Source organism: Drosophila pseudoobscura, chromosome 4, assembly GCF_009870125.1.
Source record: "Drosophila pseudoobscura strain MV-25-SWS-2005 chromosome 4, UCI_Dpse_MV25, whole genome shotgun sequence".
NCBI lineage: Eukaryota > Metazoa > Arthropoda > Insecta > Diptera > Drosophilidae > Drosophila > Drosophila pseudoobscura.
The window spans coordinates 11,475,336-11,494,459 of NC_046681.1; the positions used below are offsets into that span (position 1 = coordinate 11,475,336).

Below are 19,124 nucleotides of genomic sequence, written 5' to 3' on the forward strand. Positions count from 1 at the left end.
GGAACCACTTGTTTTATAGCTGGCTATATTTTTGCATGCAGACATGGCCAAGAACGGGCTGCCAGAGGGGTTGCGGGGGGGGTCTCAAAGGAGGTAGGGTGGAGACTGGCAGTGCCCACCGCCTGAGAGCGACAAAAAGACGTTAATCACGTTGAGTTATGTGACATTCTTATATCTCTGCGCCACCAAAGTGTCACGTACGCATTTGTTCCAAGCCAACAACTGCTCCTCCACGGCGAGGGCGGTGGCGGTGGCGGTGGCGGCGGAGGGGAGGCTTGTGTGGGAGTTGCAGCCAGAGCTAGAGTTGGAGTTGGAGATCTCGGGATGGGCCCGAGTATGGGTATGCGATGGGTTACTAGCTGTTGCTGTTGCTGTTGCTGCTGTCAGTTGTCCATTGTTATGGTTGTTGCTGCTGCTGCTGTTACTTGCTGCAGTTTACATACTCTTACAGAAGGGTATTATGGTTTTAGAAGCATCTAAGATACTCTTTCAGCACTAGATCACCATTTGAACAGCAAACAATTGTCATAACTGCTAAAGACACAATTTACCCATAGAAATATGTATGTACAGTAGGGGTCAAGCCTCCTGCACTCGCGCTTCGTTCGTGCGTCAACCCCCGGCTCACGCGCTTCGCTTCGTTGCGTTACTCGCTTCGCACGCGCAGATATGAGTAAGGTATCGTTCGAGGACGAGGACCCGAATCATTGTTATGTTATACAGAGATAATCGAAACTACTGATCTGATAGAGTATCCTCTGCCTCGAATCGTACCCTTTTTTCCTTGCACTTTCGTGTCGTTTCTTTTCGCCAGTCTGTTAGGGTTTTTATCGCCTGGATACAGACCTAGAACGGGAGTACGGGACTCCCTTTTGGAGGAGGTGGCCTCCTCCCATCTTTAGCTCTGCCAGCCGTGTGGCATATGCCACACACTCCAGCGATTCAAGTCTTTCGGAAAGGTTTTTCTGTTTTTCTGGTTTTCTCCCCTTTTATATTTGTTTGCAAAGTTTTTCCTTCGTTCCGTGATTTTTTATGCTTGCGTTACAAAACACAACGCAACGCCCGAGACAAAAGAGGATTTTTCTTATTTTGCTTTTGTCATATGTGTTCCTGTGTGTTCCTTTGTTCTTCCCCTCATTCTGTAGGTTTTTGCCATTGTCAACACTCGGGGACTCTCTCTTACATCTTCCATCCAGTATTCGGTATTCAGCATCCAGCATCCAGCATCCAACATCCAGTATCCTTGTTTGCGGCTGTTTTGGGTGCAAATTGCACTTTTGTTGGAACAAATGCGAGGCAAGGCAACAATGCCACAAGCAACAACATTTTGCCACTCCACACATGTGAAAAGAACGGTTTTTCGTGCATAAGTCTCAGAATGGGTATGGGTTGCTTTTCATTTCGCTTAACTTTTCACTTTTTCCACTCATTTTCAGACAAGAGAACTTTCCCCGTCGTCGTTTTCGTCGCTGTCGCCGTTGTCTGTGTCATTTCTGTTGTCTGTTGCCTGTTGTCTGCCTCTGCCGCTGACAGTTTGACTTATGCGACTTATGCAATCCTGAAATTAGTGTTTTATCCATTGCAGCAGGGACTTTACTTTGTTTTCCTACCGTTATGGATGAGAATAATGTCATGTGTCAGTTGGATAATCAACAAAAGAGTGTATGATCTATACTCGTCTACGCGTAGTACAAAGGTTGGATACAAAGAAGGTTTCCTCGTAGCCTTTGTCTTTACTTACAATATACATATGCACTACTACTACTATGTATGGACTTACTTACAGGCCTTCATCTTCCAAATGTTGGCATTGGATTCGATGCGATTTGGTATTCCATTTTTTAGGTCAGTTAGAACTCTTACTCCTTCAAAATCCCCACCCAAAATGAACTGAACGAAGTTGATATCGTGAATTTTACTGTTTCAGATCCGAAAATTTCTATTTTTCTTCGCGCTCACTCTGCATTTAGTTTTCTCGTAGAGAGAACGAGAAAGCAACATACAAATGCCATGATTTTTGACTTCTTCTTCCTGAAAATATACGTAATGATCTAAACGAAGCAGTTATCATCCTGGTAGAGCCGAAAATTTTGGTTTTTTTGTCGCGCTCACTCTCAATTGGATTGAGGGTTAGTAGAGGGCACGATTTGCTGCATTTTTGCCATTTCTTCTACCTAAAAATATCCGTAATGATTGGAAGCATTCAATATACGCATGAGTATTGCTGTGATTTTATGGATACTATGGATTCAGGCAGGGCTCTAGTTGGAATGTTAATAAGACTGCCTAAAGAATAGTTCAGACACCAACATACAATACAAGTAGTCGCAAAATTGAATGTCTAGTGTCCCTAAGAATGTCCCATTTAATTCAATGTTAGAACCACTCCAAAGCTTTGAATAATCTGAATATTTCCGCCAAGAGTTGCACCAAGTTTTAGATCGCTGTTCAAAGTACTTTCAGTTCGCAGTTAAATCCTAAAGAGAACTGTCTGTCATATCCAAAGCAGCTCTACTCATTCATGATTATTATTTCCTGTCTCGACGAAAACTTTTCTGGCCCCGAATCCCCACCATCAAAGCGTGCCGAGCCGGGCCGCTTTTTCGTTAATTTTGACAAATTGAGGCTCATCAGACCCGCAGCGAGGGGGGAATTTTGTCCCAAATGGTTTAGAAAAATGCTCGAGACGGGAGGGGAAACAAAAGTAAATTAATTACGCATTTCAATCATTTTGAAATGTATCTTTTCCGTGCCCCAAATTGGGCGCATCATTTGTCAGAGAGAGCAGCACGAAAGTACGCGAAAGGCGTCAATGGATTCGGGAAAGAGGAGTGGGCATGGGCATGGTATAGGTATAGGTATAGGTATAGGTATCGCTGTGGGATGGTAAGAAGAAACCCATCAATTCAGAGACTTTGTCGGCAGAAGCAATAATCAAAAGTTGTAATTATGTATTATTTATTTTTTATTTATTGTGCATTATTCACAGCGAGAGACTCGGCCATCGGCCCAGACGCCAATTCCGCGTCTGATTTATGGTTGATAAATTTATGAAAATCTTTCATGCCGACCCTTTGGAGGCCCCCGGCCTGTCCGGCCAAGAACCGACCGACTGCCTGGATGGGTATTGGGTATGGGTATGGATGGGTATGGGTTGGTAACTCATCAATATCATTAATCATAAAATTAAGTATCATTTATATTAATTTATTATTGTGCCACAGAAATTTCAACAGAGCATTCGTTGGCTCCATTCCCCGCTGGAGCTACCCTGATTTATCATATAATGCTCATTATCATCGTTATATCTCTCATGATGATGTTGTGCTCATTTTCGACAGTCTCACGTCTCTCTCTCTCTCTCTCTCTGCGGCACACTCTGTCTCTGTCTCATTCACAGCCCATCATTAATCAGCTGCTGGCTCTGCTCCTCTGGCATCCCTCTCTTTCATTGTCATTAGCTCATGCTCTCCCTCGCTCTCTCTCTCTCTCTCTTTCGCCGCTGTCTTCGTCTCGTTTCGTGCTCGTGCTCGGGCTCGGGGCCGTGTAATTAATTATGCTCTTTTGTATTCTACCGACAATTTTCAGTGCTTTATACTCTCTCCGTCTCTCTCTGGGCTCTCTTCTGGGCTGCTTATGAAATATCGCATATAAATTGGAAACACTTAATCATTTCGATTTACATTTTAATTAAAATATTATGTATCAAAATGAGTCCCCGATGATCAGATGCCGGCTGGCGGCACTCCATAACAGGACGCCGGGGGGCGCTTAACCCAAAAACATGTGTCGGCGGTTAGGGATCGGGTTTTGGGGAATCCCTTAATATCTCTGGTCTCCCAACTCCAATTAAGAGATACATTTTGGGGCAAAATAAACCTTCAACTTATTGGCGCAGAAAGTACACGGATGTTTCGTACTTTTTATGATTTTATTTTACTTAATTCTTTACCAACCACTCTGTCCTGTTGATACCGCAAAAGTGCTCATTGAATCCAGCTCCGATCTCTGGTTCTATTCCGATCTAGTTCTCGCATAGTTCTAGTTCGCAGAACTAGAACTATCGGATGATTATTCATATCGATACTTATTCGGATACTTACGATATTTCGTACAACGTTAATAGTAAATACAATTGTAGATTAACACTAATAATTATAAGCTAGCAGCAAGGTAAATACAAATGTAGGGTTATAATACTAAAACAACCTAACAAACTATTTATTGTGCACTCTATTAAATTCCTGTCTGCTGCCTGCTCGTGTTCCATTCATCCATTCATCGGGCGACTGGGTGTCAAAGGGCATGCCAATGAAAAATAATAATGGAATCCTTTGGCCCACACGAAAAGAGAAGAGAGGAGACCCAGAGCCATTCACCCAGGAATCATTATCAAACAAACAATGGACGGGTCAGAGCCAGAGTCAGAGCCATAACCAGACGTCGAGATGGAGCCAGAGTCAGAGCCAGTAAAGGAGTAGGAGCAGGAGCAGGAGTGCGAGTCAGAGCCAGGAACAGAAAGAACCAAAGCCCGAGGCACACAAGGAGCTAAAAAATTAAAACTGAACCCAAACCCAAACCCAAGACCAAAGGCAGGGCCCACAAATCGAATGGCAAACAGGGAACTCGAACGGGAAGCACGACGATGTGGATGTGGCTGTGGATGTGGATGTGGAGGTGCTGCGGCGGTGCAAGCAGCTCCTTGGCCAATTCACAATTTAACAAACTAATAAATATTTTGCTTTCGGTGCCTTCCGGTGCTCCAAAGGACATGGATATGCCCTACCGAAAATAGAGCAATTCCTTTGGCATCTGCGAGGGAGCGAGCGAGCGATAGAGAGCGATAGAGAAGGAAAGAACGAAAGGGAAGAATAATATAAATCAAAGGTTGCACTAAACTTTGGCCTGCTCGATGTCGTTGCCAGGATAACAGCAAGAACGATGAGTATTGCCTGGAAGCTGCTCTGCTGCCGCTGCAAGTGGAGATGGCATCGTGAGAGTAGGATTTGGGAGCACTCACGAGGGGTAGAACGAGCTGTCTGGGAGCCTTCAGAGCACTCTTCTTGGGAATTGGTAGCTTGGGGCATGCTACGAGGTATTCCCGAAGGGACTGCGACAACACTTCCAGCACATCCTCGTGTCACGACCTCGTGTCTCATCTCCCATGGTTTCTGCAGTGGGAAGCCATCTTTTGCCTGGCTGATAACTTGATAGGTGCAGGCTGCATTGTTGTTAGCATAGTTGTTGCTGTGCTGCTGCCAACAAGGACACTTTGGTGTTGGATTTAAGGAGGAGACACACAGAGAGGCAGAGCGGCAGTGGGGCAGAGAGAGAGAGAGAGAGATGATACTGACTGGGGATCCGCACATGGCTTACAACTGCCAGGCTGTCGGATATGCACTGACATAAATTGCTTCAACTGACAACGGCAGGGTCGGGGAGCAGGAGGAGGGAGGACTGGAGATGGGCGATGGATACTGCAGGATGCCCGGGACCTTGCCCCATGATTACTGCCTGCCGTCTCCGTCTCAGCTCTCGGATCTCTGTGCTCTGCGCTGCTCTGCTCTGCTCCGCTCTGGATTGTGCCGCTGCCTCCGCCACTGTCTCTGCCTCTGCCTCTGCTGGGGCAATAACTTTTCTCTGTCCGGGGCCCCGTCTGCTGCTTTGGGGTAAAATTAATATTAAAATGGAAGCATCGCCTTCGTCCGATGTCCGACGTGGCACGACGCATTGCACTGCACGGAAGGACCTTGCCTCCCCAGTCTCCATTTTTCTCGAGGACAGAGCAGGCTATGGGCATGGGCATGGGCATGGCAGGGACAGGGACAGGGCAACGCCAGTCAGTGCCAGGGCAAAGGACATTTCCAATTTATTTACGCTCAGAGGCACTTTGTCTGCTGCTCTGCTGCTCTGCTTCTCTGCTTCTGCAGAGCTCTTACTCCTTGTAGGGGCACGAGCTCCTGTTTGGGCTCTTGGACCATTCTTTTTTTCCCCACTGCATATGACAGTATTTGTGTAGCCTGTCAGGGGAGGCCAGAGAGAGACAGAGAGATAGAGACAGACAGATGGTGAGAGTGGGTGGTCGTGCATCTCTCTCGCCTTTTTGCTAGCTTGCTTTCTATTTTTGACAGCAAAATGTTCCTTCTGGTTGTGTTAGCGTGAAAAGTGTTGAAAGGTGTGAAAATGAAAATTTACTACTTGCCGCCAAGATTTATGCTGCCCAATATTTCTGCACTCCTTCTCTGAGCAGACGGACAGGGGAGCGAGGCTGGGTACAGGGCGTCCAGGTCGTACAGGTCGGGTCAAGGGCCATGGACTCTGACGACAAGTTATGCTGATCTAAATAAAGTGCAACGCAGGAGAGCAGGTTTTTTATCATCTCCTCCCTGTGGGTGATGGATCATTGCGTGATTATCTGCCCTTGTTCTGGTGATAGTTTCAGGAATTTGTATGCGAGTTCCATCCTTTTGTAGGGTTTCTAGAAGGAAGTTGTAGGAATTCATAAACATGGTCTCTGATTAATCTCTGGTCAAGTATCAATAACCTCCTTCGTGGGAGATCTATATGTAAATGTTTCTGCACTGATTGGCTCATAGATTGCCCAACAAGCTTATACCATACTTCACGCCTGTCTGTCTGTCTGTCATGCCCATTGTCATCGATTGGCATCCTAACTTGACATATCCCCACAGCAACAGCAGCAACAACAAATCCTGTGTCAAGCATCCTGACACGCACATGATAAATTATTATCTGCAGACTATGGTGATGAAGGAGACGATAGAGGAGGCGGCGGCTGTGCCAGGAGGAGGAATCCCTCTGGCTTTGGCTGCACTCTGTGCCCTCTGTGCACTTTGCACTTTGGCACAATATATATTTAAAAGGCTGTGGGACAGGAACCGGAACAGAGCCAGGATCGAAAGGATTGCCAGCAAGGGGGCGGACATGGCCAACGAGGGAGATAGAACGCGTGCATAGAGCAGGATGGAGGGTGGGGGATGGACGATGGGGGATGGAGGATGGGGGATGGAGGATGGAGGATGGGGGATGGAGGATGGGCCAGCAAAAGTGTCCGGCAGCTCTCGAGTGCGACGCGTAAGTGGAGCGGTAAACAAGTGACCCGACCACGATGACTACTCTCGGCCACGCCCACTCGGGCGCCGCCCCAACCATATGGAAGGGAGAACAGAGGAAGCGGAAGAAGCTGGAGGTTGGAGAATGGAGAATGGAAGATGGCAGTCGAAGGAGAAGAATGAGAATGAGGATGCGAATGAGGGCTAAATGTTGGCTGCAGTCGCTCAGCGGGCGGGCGCCATTTACCAAGTGTCAGAAGCAAAGCTAAAGCTATTGTCGACATGACTTTGGACAACAACAACCAGATGGCTCCCCGGCTCTCCCTCCCCCGTCCCCTCTGTCCCCTGAATCGAAAAAGTGAAATGCTTTGTTGGCAATTGCCGGAGAGTTTCCCAAAGAGTACCCCCCCCCCCCCCCTCCTCCCAACATGTGTCAACTTCTTCTTCAACTGTGGAGGGATTTTACTCTCCGGCGGGTCAGACTCGAAGTCCAAGTGGAAGTCCAAGTCCGAGTCACGGCGGTGGCAATGGCGATGGCTGTGGCGGTGGCGGTGGCAGTGGAGGCGATAGAAAAGTGGGTGACAAGTAACCGGAAAATGTATTTTATTGTTTGCATCCGGACATTTCGTTTTTCCGACCTCTGCTCTCCAGAGCTCTCCTTCAGTCAGCCTCCGAGGGCACTCCTCCGCCACAGCCACTGCCACTCGCACAGCCACTGCCACTGCCACTGCCATCTTCTGGCACTAAATTTGTCGAGTAATTGATGATATTGCACTTTTTCACCCAAAATCCATTCGAGAAGGAGAGCTGCAGATGTTCACAGAGCTGTGGGCGTTATTGTGGTAATGTCCTGGCAATGGAGACGAAGAAGAAATACTGCCCCTGACAGCCAGAAGGGAACGGAGCCAGTTCGTGCTGAAATAAATGAAAGGGGAGCAAATAAATCAAAGAGTAGCGTCATTTTTATAGGTGAATATTGGCCTATCCATGTGGGATATATTCTAGGGATAAACTGATCCATGATCACGAGTGAAACAGCTGTGAAAGACAGATCCTTCATATCAATTTAGATACTTATGGCTGTACTCCCTTCCGGCCATAATCTCTGTCCGTACTGGCCACCATTTCCCTTGGTCGTGGGGCCCATTCGCGCCCTGCCACGTTGATAGATTGTCTAAATGTGCTGCGTATGAATGAATGAATGAATGAATAAGCGAATGGAGGTACGAGCATGCCTCGGTCCACCCACAGCGCGTGGCTGTGGACTCTTTTGTCCTGCCCCGATGCTTCCCCGAGATTGATGGCCAAAATGGCTGTTGAAACAACGTCGAGGCAGCCCAGCGACTGCCGCTCAATGAAGAAAAATAATCACCAACATCATTTATTTTCCGTTTTGCCTGCCGCCGTCGTACAGCACACATCAATCTTTCGCAACAGCCAAAGCAACAGCCAACTATCGACCATGACCATGCCTGGACTCGACTCGGACTCGGACTCGGAATGGGGACTGGGAACTGGGGGCGGTGTGCTGGAACTGGGGCCTGCTGATGTATACTTTTGTGAGCCTGACAGCTTCTGACATGGACGGGGATGTGAATGTGGACGAGGAGCTGAAGTCTGATGCCTGATGCCTGATGCTCGAAGCTTGAAGCCTTGGCGCAGCTGACAGACGACTTTTGACGTTTGTCTGCAATTAACGATGCCATTCCCAGTCGCTCAGTGTTGAAAAATGACTGCAGCTGCAGGTGAAAATGGCACAGCAGAGTGTTGGTTAATGACATGACAACATACGGGAGTTCGTCCCCGCCAAGTCCTCCCCATCCTCAAGTCATTTAAATCATTAATTCCAATGACGACGACCCCACACACGCATCCCATCACTCAGCCAGAGTGATGTCAAAGATGGACGAGCGACAGACGATGGATGGATAGACAAGTAGAGGGAGTCGTCGAGTCAGAGTCAGAGTTAGAGTCAGAGTCGGTTCTCATCCTCGTTTGCTGGGACTAATTTGTGGCTCTCCTCTCGACTGAGACGCCCACAGTGGGGGGAATAGTACACGGAGCAAAATCGTTAAGATTGGGATGGCTTAGGGGAAGCAGAAAGCTATCTATGGAAATGGTTTTCCTCTCAGTGTAGCCACAGCTTTTGATCCTGGCTGAGGCTCGTTACGTGTGTGTGACTGTGTCTGGTGGCTGTGACTCGGTTTTGTTGCAAGTCACTTGAAAAGTCATTAATCATTTTGGTGGGGAGGTTCGCTTTTTGCACCATTTTGGGGCGGAGTTGAGCCCCGGAGCTGTCGGAGTCGCAGCGACTGCGCTTTCGCGATGGATTCCGTCTCGGAGTGCTGCAAAAATCCATCACGCACCGAATGCCAACCACTCACATCGCCCAAAAGCAACAACCAACTTCCAACAGCCAACAGCCAACATCCAACAAACAGGCAACAGCTAACAGCCAACATCAATGTCAACGTCAGGCAGAGGCAGGACGCGGATGTGAGCGCGGACAAGGCGACGGCAGCGACGTCTGACAGGCGGAAGAAAAGCCACCCATCAAGTGGCAGAAAGGCAGAATGGGGGGCACGGTATGGTGGTGTGGTGTGGTAGGGGCGAGCCCGAATGAAAGTGCTTTGTGATTAGGAGTCAAAGCATATGCTTTTTAATTTGCATGTCAGTTTGCGGTGCTGGTTCGGCGGGTGATGTTCTGCTCGTAGATGGTCCGTTTAGATTAGAGTGTCTGTCTAAAGCGCCATATGATTGCCAAGTGGGGACTATTTCCATCAGCTAGCCATGCGGGTTGTACTATGGGGTTAGTGGAGGATGAGTACTAAGTTCTTGTAGATGATACAAACTTTAATTGAATTTGATTACTTCTTCACTGACAGCTCAAATTGTAATTACTGCCGCCAAATCGGTACATATATTAATTATTTCTGCCATTGCACACTTTTATTTTTGGCATATGCCAGCTTAGATCTGGAATTTATATCGTTAAAAGTGCGAGAGACGTGTTTTAATCCTCGATTTCTTAGATGCATTTCGATATGACTACCGGCGCCATCTGTACACAAGAAAATGCAACTACTACACCACTCATGGCGTTTATGGCGTCGATTTGCTATAAACTTTAGTTCATCCATTTTCTCATAGGGGCGCACCAAAATTTAACCACGAATTTTAGTTAAGAGCGTTTCCGCTATGATGGCCCTTTTTCTCAGGACTCTCCCGATTCCGAAAAAGGCAGAATCTGACAATATTATTGGGACAGGACAATCTAAAAAGAGCTGGGTTGCAGGCGAGTGAAGATTATTAATTTGTCTGCTTTTAACATAACAGACTTCAATGGCCAAATGTGGGGTGACAGAAGCTATTACTTCCTGGGAGGAATGATTTGCACGGTAAGATGCATGTTTTCCTGCCTCGTCGACAACCATGGTATCAATCCTTTCCCCACCTTTTCACTATTCGGTTCAACAATTTTTGAATGAATATTAAACTCAAAGACCAGGAATGTCTCATGCATCTCAATCCAATCTTTAATAGCTACCACCCTACCCCCTTCATGCCCACAATAAGACAGTTCAATGTTTGGTGGGCTCTGGTGGTCTAAGCTATTGTTTTATTGCCGTCTCAAATTAAAGTTCGTGGTTTGCGATCAGTAGAAATTAGTCGCAGAGTCCGTTAGCCCGTCCGCTGGGGCCACAGCAGCAGGGTCCCCCATTTCTACAAGGGTAGCAGCAGGGTCCGGAAGGTCCGCAGCGGGGTCTGCAAGGTCGGTGGCTGGGTCCCCAGCAAGGGCCGCAGGATCCGCAGCAGGGGCCGCAGCAAGAGCCGCAAGGTCCACAGCAAGGGTCGCACATGTTTGAGAAGTTAAGTTTCTAGAAATATTAGGACCCAGACTTATTCAATTCTCAAAATTTGTTTCTAATATATTTACCTTGAACAAAACAAAAAATTTGAGTCGACAAAAATTTGAGGACACACAAAAATTTAGATGTTTCTGGGCCGATTGGTTCGGTGTGAATGAAAGAAATGGGAAGGGAGAAATAGAGCATGGGTTTGACAGAAGCACAAACACACTTCACAGATGACTTGATGACTTTATTTGTACTATATATATTTTATATTAAGCCAATCATTTTAACATAGCAATACAATTCATAGCTGACAAAATCTGTTAAAGTTTTCAGGTCACTACAGCATTGGCTCTTCGAAATCTAACTTTTTGTGCTTTATCCCTTGCAGATGCGGCTTGTTCTGCCCAACCGTAGTCATAACGTCCTGTGGGTCCAGGCGGATTCTGCGAGGAGGCATTGGTAGTACGGCATCGTCGGGGTTTTTCGTCTCGACAACGGTTGCCCACAAATGCCTTTGACCTTGGGCGACTCGGACCACTCCGATTAGCACAGAACAAAAAATGTTTGCTTAGTTTCGAGCTTCTGTTTTGTTTAAGGTGACTATTCTATTATTTATTATAAAAATAATCAAATTAAAGCCATTTTTTATATTTTCCAGAACTTCTACGGATCAAAAACGTGTGGGCCTTGTGGATCGTGCCCTCCCATGTGCTGTGGAAGCTTCTGTGGTGGCTGTCGCTGAGTAATAACGACAATCGACAGGATCTTAGCCTTCCATCAACGCTCTGGTGACAACTGCAGAAAGCTAGAGCTCAAAGCTGACTCCAAAAAATAGCTTTAGACTAGTTTTATGATAGTTTTACAAATAAACCATTTAAAAATAAAACAATTACGAATATAAACATTTCACAAATCGTATTATTTTTTATGTATTTTGGACGCCTCAGGAGGATAGTGGATTGGATTATTTGCTTAGTAATGAGAGCCATCTTTTATGCTGAACTGAGACTGCGGAGATCCCTGATCCTTAATAAGGATATCATCAAATCAGGGATATTTTTCCGAGCCCAGGAAACCCTGGCACGCTCTGAACGGCCCACAATCAGCAAAGAAAATTAAATATTTTTGATCCTTGATATCCTTGGTCCTTGTAAAGGACCTTATAAAATCAGGGACATTTTGCCGATCACAAGAAGCCGTCGCACGCCCAGATCGGGCCATAAATAGCGGAGAAAATGAATATTTTCGATCCTTGATATCCTTGGTCCTTGAAAAGGACCTTATAAAATCAGGGACATTTTGCCGATCACAGGAAGCCATCGCACGCCCAGATCGGGCCATAAATAGCGGAGAAAGTGAATATTTTCTATCCTTGATATCCTTGGTCCTTGAAAAGGACTTCGAAAAATCAGGGACATTTTTCCGATTACAGGAAGCCATCGCACGTCCAGATCGGGCCATAAATAGCGGAGAAAATGAATATTTTTGACCCTTGATATCCTTGATCCTTGAAAAGGACTTCATAAAATCAGGGACATTTTTCCGATTACAGGAAGCCGTCGCACGCCCAAATCGGCCCACAAATACCGGAGCAAACGGCCAAAATCTGAATGGGATACCAGGCGAACAGAAATCAGCAGCAAGCAACTGTAGGAAATTCAAAAAATTTGTGTTGCATACTTTTGGGGGACCGCAAATTTTTAAAAAATTTCAGTTACCTTCTGCTGATTTCTGTTCCCCTGGTATCCCAGCCAGATTTTTGCTGTGCGACGCGAGTTTTTTCCCTTTGTACGGTGGCGCCCCCATCGGCGATTTCTTGAACTACATTTTTAAAGACAGTTATAAGCCAATTTTGTTTTCTCCGTTATTTGTGGGCCGATTTGGGCGTGCGACAGCTTCCTGTAATCGGAAAAATGTCCCTGATTTTTCGAAGTCCTTTTCAAGGACCAAGGACATCCAAGATCACAAATATTCATTTTCTCCGCTATTTATGGCCCGATCTGGGCGTGCGATGGCTTCCTGTGATCGGAAAAATGTCCCTGATTTTATGAAGTCCTTTTCAAGGATCAAGGACATCCAAGATCACAAATATTCATTTTCTCCGCTCTTTATTTGCAGATTTGGGCATGCGACGGCTTCCTGTGATCGGCAAAACGTCCCTGATTTGATGATGTCCTTTTCAAGGACCAAGGATATCAAGGATCAAAAATATTTAATTTTCTTTGTTGATTGTGATCTGATCTGATGATATCCTTATTAAGGACCAGGGATCTCCGCAGTCTCAGTCGACTCTCCTGAGTCGTCCCAAATACATACAAAATAATAATTCTTTTATTCTTAAATGGTTTATTTGTAAAACTATCATAAAACTAGTCTAATGCTATTTTTTGAGGCAGCTTTGTGTTCTAGCTTTCTGCAGTTGTCACCAGAGCGTTGATGGAAGGCTTAGATCCTGTCGATTGTCGTTATTACTCAGCGACAGCCACCACAGAAGCTTCCACAGCAGATGGGAGGGCACGATCCACAAGGCCCACACGTAGAAGTTCTGGAAAATATAAAAAAAATGGCTTTAATATTATTATTTTTATAATAAATAATAGAGTAGTCACCTTAAACCAAACAGAAGATCGAAACTAGGCAAACATTTTTTGTTCTGTGCTAATCGGAGTGGTCCGAGTCGCCCAAGGACAAAGGCATTCGCGGGCAACCGTTGTCGAGACGAAAAACCCCGACGATGCCGTACTACCAATGCCTCCTCACAGAATCCGTCTGGACCCACAGGACGATATGACTACGGTTGGGCAGAACAAGCCGCATCTGCAAGGGATAAAGCACAAAAAGTTAGATTTCGAAGAGCCAATGCTGAAGGGACCTGAAAACTTTAACAGATGGAGAATTACGGAGAAGTAATATTACAAGATTTTGTCAGCTATGAATTGTATTGCTATGTTAAAATGATTGGCTTAATACAAAAAATATATAGTACAAATAAAGTCATCAAGTCATCTGTGAAGTGTGTTTGTGCTTCTGTCAAACCCATGCTCTATTTCCCCCTTCCCATTTCTCTCATTCACACCGAACCAATCGGCCCAGAAACATCTAAATTTTTGTGTGTCCTAAAATTTTTGTCGACTCAAATTTTTTGTTTTGTTCAAGGTAAATATATTAGAAACAAATTTTGAGAATTGAATAAGTCTGGGTCCTAATATTTCTAGAAACTTAACTTCTCAAACATGTGCGACCCTTGCTGTGGACCTTGCGGCTCTTGCTGCGGCCCCTGCTGCGGATCCTGCGGCCCTTGCTGGGGACCCAGCCACCGACCTTGCAGACCCCGCTGCGGACCTTCCGGACCCTGCTGCTACCCTTGTAGAAATGGCGGACCCTGCTGCTGTGGCCCCAGCGGACGGGCTAACGGACTCTGCGACTAATTTCTACTGATCGCAAACCACGAACATTAATTTGAGACGGCAATAAAACAATAGCTTAGACCACCAGAGCCCACCAAACATTGAACTGTCTTATTGTGGGCATGAAGGGGGTAGCTATTATAGCTTAAGATTGGATTAAGATGCATGAGGGGCCAGACATTCCTGGTCTTTGAGTTTCATATATATGAAAAGGTGGGGAATGGATTGATCCCATGGTTGTCGATGAGGCAGGACAACATGCACCTTAGCGTACAAATCACTCCTCCCAGGAAGTACTAGCTTCTGTCACCCGACACTTGGCCATTGCAGTCGTCTGTTAAAAGCAGACCAATTAATAATCTTCACTCGTCTCCCACCCAGCTTAAAGGCTTTAAGCGAGCAGGCTAATTAAACCCGCCGTTAAATTAGCCAAGTAAAGCGGGGCGAGCAATTGACAAATTGTCAGCCAGGCCAGGCCCGGCCGCCGTTCGAGTCTGAATCGAAACTCGAAACTCGACACATCGATCAGTAGAGACAGAAAACACTTTGCCTGCTGTCCACTGTCTGCTGCCTGCTGTCTGCTGTCCACTGTCCGTTGCCTGCTGCAATGTGGCCAGCTGGCGGACAGTTGGCATGGCCACTTGCCCATTCCTTCAGTCGGACGATCTGCGCCGTAAAATGCCGTTAAATGGACACGCAGCGCGAGCCAGAGCCAGAGCCAAAGCTAAAGCCAAAGTCGATGCCAGAGCCAGAGCGCGCGCACTTCCAACGAGTTCTCTCCGCCAGAGATGCTTCCTGTTTGATAAATTTGAAAATCAATTGAAAATGCCCGAAAGGCCGACGCGTCATGGTGGGAGACAGACGCACACACAGGCGCACACCGAGAGAGAGAGAGATTCGCGGAAAAGCAGCTGGAAGCTGTTCCGAGTTGGTTCGCCATTGAAAGATGGATATGGAGATGCTGCACCTGGGAATGGCAGCCAAAACTGAGGCAGTGACTTTCAGCAGCGTATGGAAAACCGTGACTGCGCGATGCGTATGGTTTAAATACTTCAAGAATTTCTTTAAATCATGAACTAGGAACTGGAAATCAAGAACAATCTTAAACAAGAGAACAATCCATCTTAGAAGTGAAAAAGCATCCCAAAGTTTAGGAATATAAAGTCATTTTCTAACGCAAAGGAATATCTTTCGGTTGGTCTATAAAATGGAGAATATTGTGGTAGATTTTCCATTTTCCTTTTACTATTTTTCCACTATCTCTATAACTGCCACTTCTAAGTGGAATCTATTCCAGTTCTCTTGAACTGAATGGTTTAGTTCTCTCTACATCCCATATACCACTCCAGGGTAGACTCTGCTGCGTCACTTGCAATCATCTTTTCCACCTGTTAGCTGTTACCTGTTCGGGTGATCACTTCACAGCCTCCTTGGGGGCTGTCATCTCTGGCACTGGCCATAACCTAGAATATTTTATTATTTTTTATTGATATTTTCTAGCCATCTATTTACCCCGGCTGGATCATCTGCCCGGGCCCCCGTCCCACGGATCGCCCGATCGATGCAAATAAATCACTATGGAAAATGCAGTCGATGAAAAAAAGCGACGCGTAAGTGCCGCCAAATAAATTTCGCAATTTATTTATTGCACAGTCGACGTTGGCTGCCGTTCGATGAGCTCCCATCTCTCCTCTCTCCTGCACTCCTGCTGCTGGCCGCTGGCTTTGCTGCGAGTTGGAGATGGAGTCGGCGTTGGAGTCCGTCGTGGTCAGGTTTTCGGCAGGAGAGCAAAAGGAAGAGAAGTATTTTATTTCATTGCCAGCAAATTGGCAATAAGTGAAATTTGTTGGCCGCGCTCGGCAGGTGTTTGCCAGTGGCCAATACTCGCAGCGATTGAAGGAAAAGGAAATTCGAATCGCACGCAGATTCCATTCCATACCCTTCCACGGCCCCGAAGATCGAGGAAATTGGGTTAGCAATGCCATCCACCGATGGAGGCTGTGGCTTTGATTGGGATTTCTTGTGGTTTTTGGTCTGGGTTTTGTTTTGGTTTTGGGGTAGAGGTGTGTCCAACCTCTTTAGCGGCTACTAAAGACTCACTTAATATATCATCAGGTAATGCAATTTGCCGATAGTGTCGGGGTGTGTCGGGGCACCTGCTCTTTGGGCTCCCTTTATGAGTTCCCTGGAAGCCGGCGTAACCGATCGGCTCTGACCCATTTTCCCCATTGTTAAACATTCACTTTTGTTCTCATAATTTATTGTTATGTCTTCGCCTTCAACTTGAGTACCGGCATCGGCATTCGGCATCATTTTTGCATAAATAAATCAGCTAAAGCGGAGGCCAAGTGCAAATGAATTAGCATTTGTATTCAGCCCCTTGTGCAGTTCTCTCCGGCTCTCTGTCTCTCGGGAACCCCTTTCTCGATTCCCATACGCATCATTAGCCTAAAAGGCAGAATCAAGTGTAATTTAACCGTTAACAAAAGCCTATTGTGAGCTAACAATCCATTGTGAGTGTGTGGAAAGCCTTTTACCAGCCTCCTTACCTGCCGGGTGCCCCCTGCCCCTGATGTCCCCTTGCTGCGGAGAGAGAGAGAGAGAGAAAAGAATCCACGCCAGACGCAAATTGATTGAACGCAGCGAAGGAGTCCGCGTGGAGTGGAGTTTGGAGTTGGAGTTGGAGTGGCGTGGAGTCCGTCTCCGTCTGCGTCTCCAAACAGAGAACCTGGCTAATGACCGCAAATTAACACTGGCCAAGGAGCTGCAAGACGAGTGTCATTAACAGAAGTGTTTGCCAGAGCCAGAGGCAAGAGGTGGGCGGGGAGCGGGGGCGGGGGGAACTGGGACTGCGGCTGGGAGACGACTCTCAATCGAGTGGCAAGCCACTCACTTTGGCGCGGGCTTTTAGCATATCTTCTAATAGATCGCCAACTTGGCATACTTAACTCACGACGCAGTTCCCTAACTCTTTTCGGTTTCTGGTTAGTCGACTCTCCGCTAAGTTGGGCCATAAATCCGCAGTTAAGGCCCCCAGAAATCTACATGGCTACCGTCGTCGCCACGGGCATTCATATTTTAAAGATACTCGTATAAAAATAAACAACATTTTTACTCCTGCCTGGAACGCCGACTATTCGGAAGTAAACGAGAAGAACATGCTAAGTCGATGGGTGATTTGACTCCATAACCTTTGACGATCGGGGGAAGCACTTATCAGCGTCCTCCTACAGCGCGATTGCGCCATTTTTATGTCGTGAAGGGATGCTGCTATATTAAAGGTGTTATCCCCATTTGATTATAGCACATTCATTGACCAATTATACTCGTGATGATCATTCGAATTAATAGACAGTTCTGCAAATGGACTTTTTCAATTTAAATCCCTCTTTGATAGAGTTGTAAGTGGCAAAGTTTGTCGATCACATTAAAGGCAGAGGAAGCAAGAGTCCATAGACTGAGAGAAAAATTGCAAGGAATAAAATAAACCCATATTTAAATGAAATATTTGGTTTTTAAGTACAAGCACAGTAAAATTAAATAGAAAATTTGATTTTAATATACATTAATTAAAAATAAATATTGTAATATTTAATCTAAATATAAAACACTTTAAAATAAATATATTTCATTAAATTTATGGGAAATTTAATAAAATTATTTAATTTAAATATGACAGACAAATAATTTTGATATAACACATACATATATCTCAAATTTTAATTTAATATTTAATATATTTAGATCAAATATTTTCATATTTATTATAAAATATAATTAAAAACGGCACAAAAAGAATAGCAAAAATAATATTAATCTACATAAGTGAAACCATACGGCGCTCAAGCCCTTTTTTCTTTGCGTGTGGATGCATTTATACTTCCTCAGCATTTAAATGATTTTGTCCCCAGTAATGGGCCACCAGCAATAACCATTAATATTAATAGAAAATCTTCAATTTCTCTGGCAAAAATCGAATAAAAACCTGCACAGAGTAATATAGATCGATTGGGTTAATCTGAATCCATTCGCTTCATTCACTTCCCATCAGCTGTGGCTGCAGTTTCGCATGTGGGAAGTACATATCTATCAGCCAACTAACCCATATCTCGCCCAATTATCTATCCCCCTGGCGATCCCCGATCAATTTGCAATTTGGAGTCAAAATACACAAAAATTTCCTTTGCAAATTGCTTGTGTGTAGGTTTTGGACAACGTTTTTATACCCGATACTCAAAATGAGTATTGGGGTATATTAGATTTGTGGTGAAAGTAGATGTGTGTAACGTCCAGAAGGAATCGTTTCCGACCCCATAAAGTATATATATTCTTGATCAGCATCAATAGCCGAGTCGATTGAGCCATGTCTGTCTGTCCGTCTGTCCGTCCGTCCGTCTGTCCGTCTGTCCGTCCGTCCGTCTGTCCGTCTGTCCGTCTGTCCGTCCCCTTCAGCGCCTAATGCTCAAAGACTATAAGAGCTAGAGCAACGATGTTTTGGATCCAGACTTCTGTGATATGTCACTGCTCCAAAAATATTTCAAGACTTTGCCCCGCCCACTTCCGCCCCCACAAAGGGCGAAAATCTGTGGCATCCACAATTTTGACGATACCAGAAAACTAAAAACGCAGAATCGTAGAAGATGACTATATCTTCAAGAGTGCAAAATCTGAACCAAATCGTATAATTATTATAGCCAGAATCACGAAAACAATTTCACTCTTTCTCGCTCTGTCTCACTCTAACACACAGGTTTCATGGTCGGTTTTGCCAATTACAAAATATGAGT

At 45.6% G+C, this 19,124-nt stretch overlaps 1 protein-coding gene and 4 long non-coding RNA genes across 5 annotated transcripts in view; 2 read left to right on the forward strand and 3 right to left on the reverse strand.

Moving 5' to 3' along the window:
• Positions 1-9,709: 9,709 nt before the first annotated feature.
• LOC26532929 (uncharacterized) lies at positions 9,710-10,002 on the reverse strand. The gene is made up of 2 exons (XR_001450950.2): positions 9,945-10,002; positions 9,710-9,875 (listed from the first exon to the last, which is right to left on the reverse strand). It is a non-coding gene; the product is annotated as an uncharacterized lncRNA (long non-coding RNA).
• A 658-nt stretch (positions 10,003-10,660) lies between these two features.
• Positions 10,661-11,154, reverse strand: LOC117184165 (uncharacterized). The gene is made up of 2 exons (XR_004469409.1): positions 11,011-11,154; positions 10,661-10,951 (listed from the first exon to the last, which is right to left on the reverse strand). It is a non-coding gene; the product is annotated as an uncharacterized lncRNA (long non-coding RNA).
• Positions 11,155-11,293: 139 nt separating this feature from the next.
• LOC117183197 (uncharacterized) lies at positions 11,294-11,832 on the forward strand. Its single transcript, XR_004469410.1, has 2 exons — positions 11,294-11,526; positions 11,589-11,832. It is a non-coding gene; the product is annotated as an uncharacterized lncRNA (long non-coding RNA).
• A 1,421-nt stretch (positions 11,833-13,253) lies between these two features.
• The window catches only part of osp (myosin phosphatase Rho interacting protein outspread), a 124,485-nt gene continuing 118,614 nt past the window's right edge, over positions 13,254-19,124 (reverse strand). Inside the window, exons 10-11 of the transcript XR_001450945.2 lie at positions 13,540-13,747; positions 13,254-13,475 (exon numbers count right to left, since the gene is read on the reverse strand). The gene's annotated coding sequence lies outside the window, so the exon portion shown is untranslated. The remainder of the gene's footprint in view (positions 13,476-13,539; positions 13,748-19,124) is intronic.
• On the forward strand, positions 13,933-14,436 carry LOC26532814 (uncharacterized). Its single transcript, XR_001450947.2, has 2 exons — positions 13,933-14,086; positions 14,146-14,436. It is a non-coding gene; the product is annotated as an uncharacterized lncRNA (long non-coding RNA).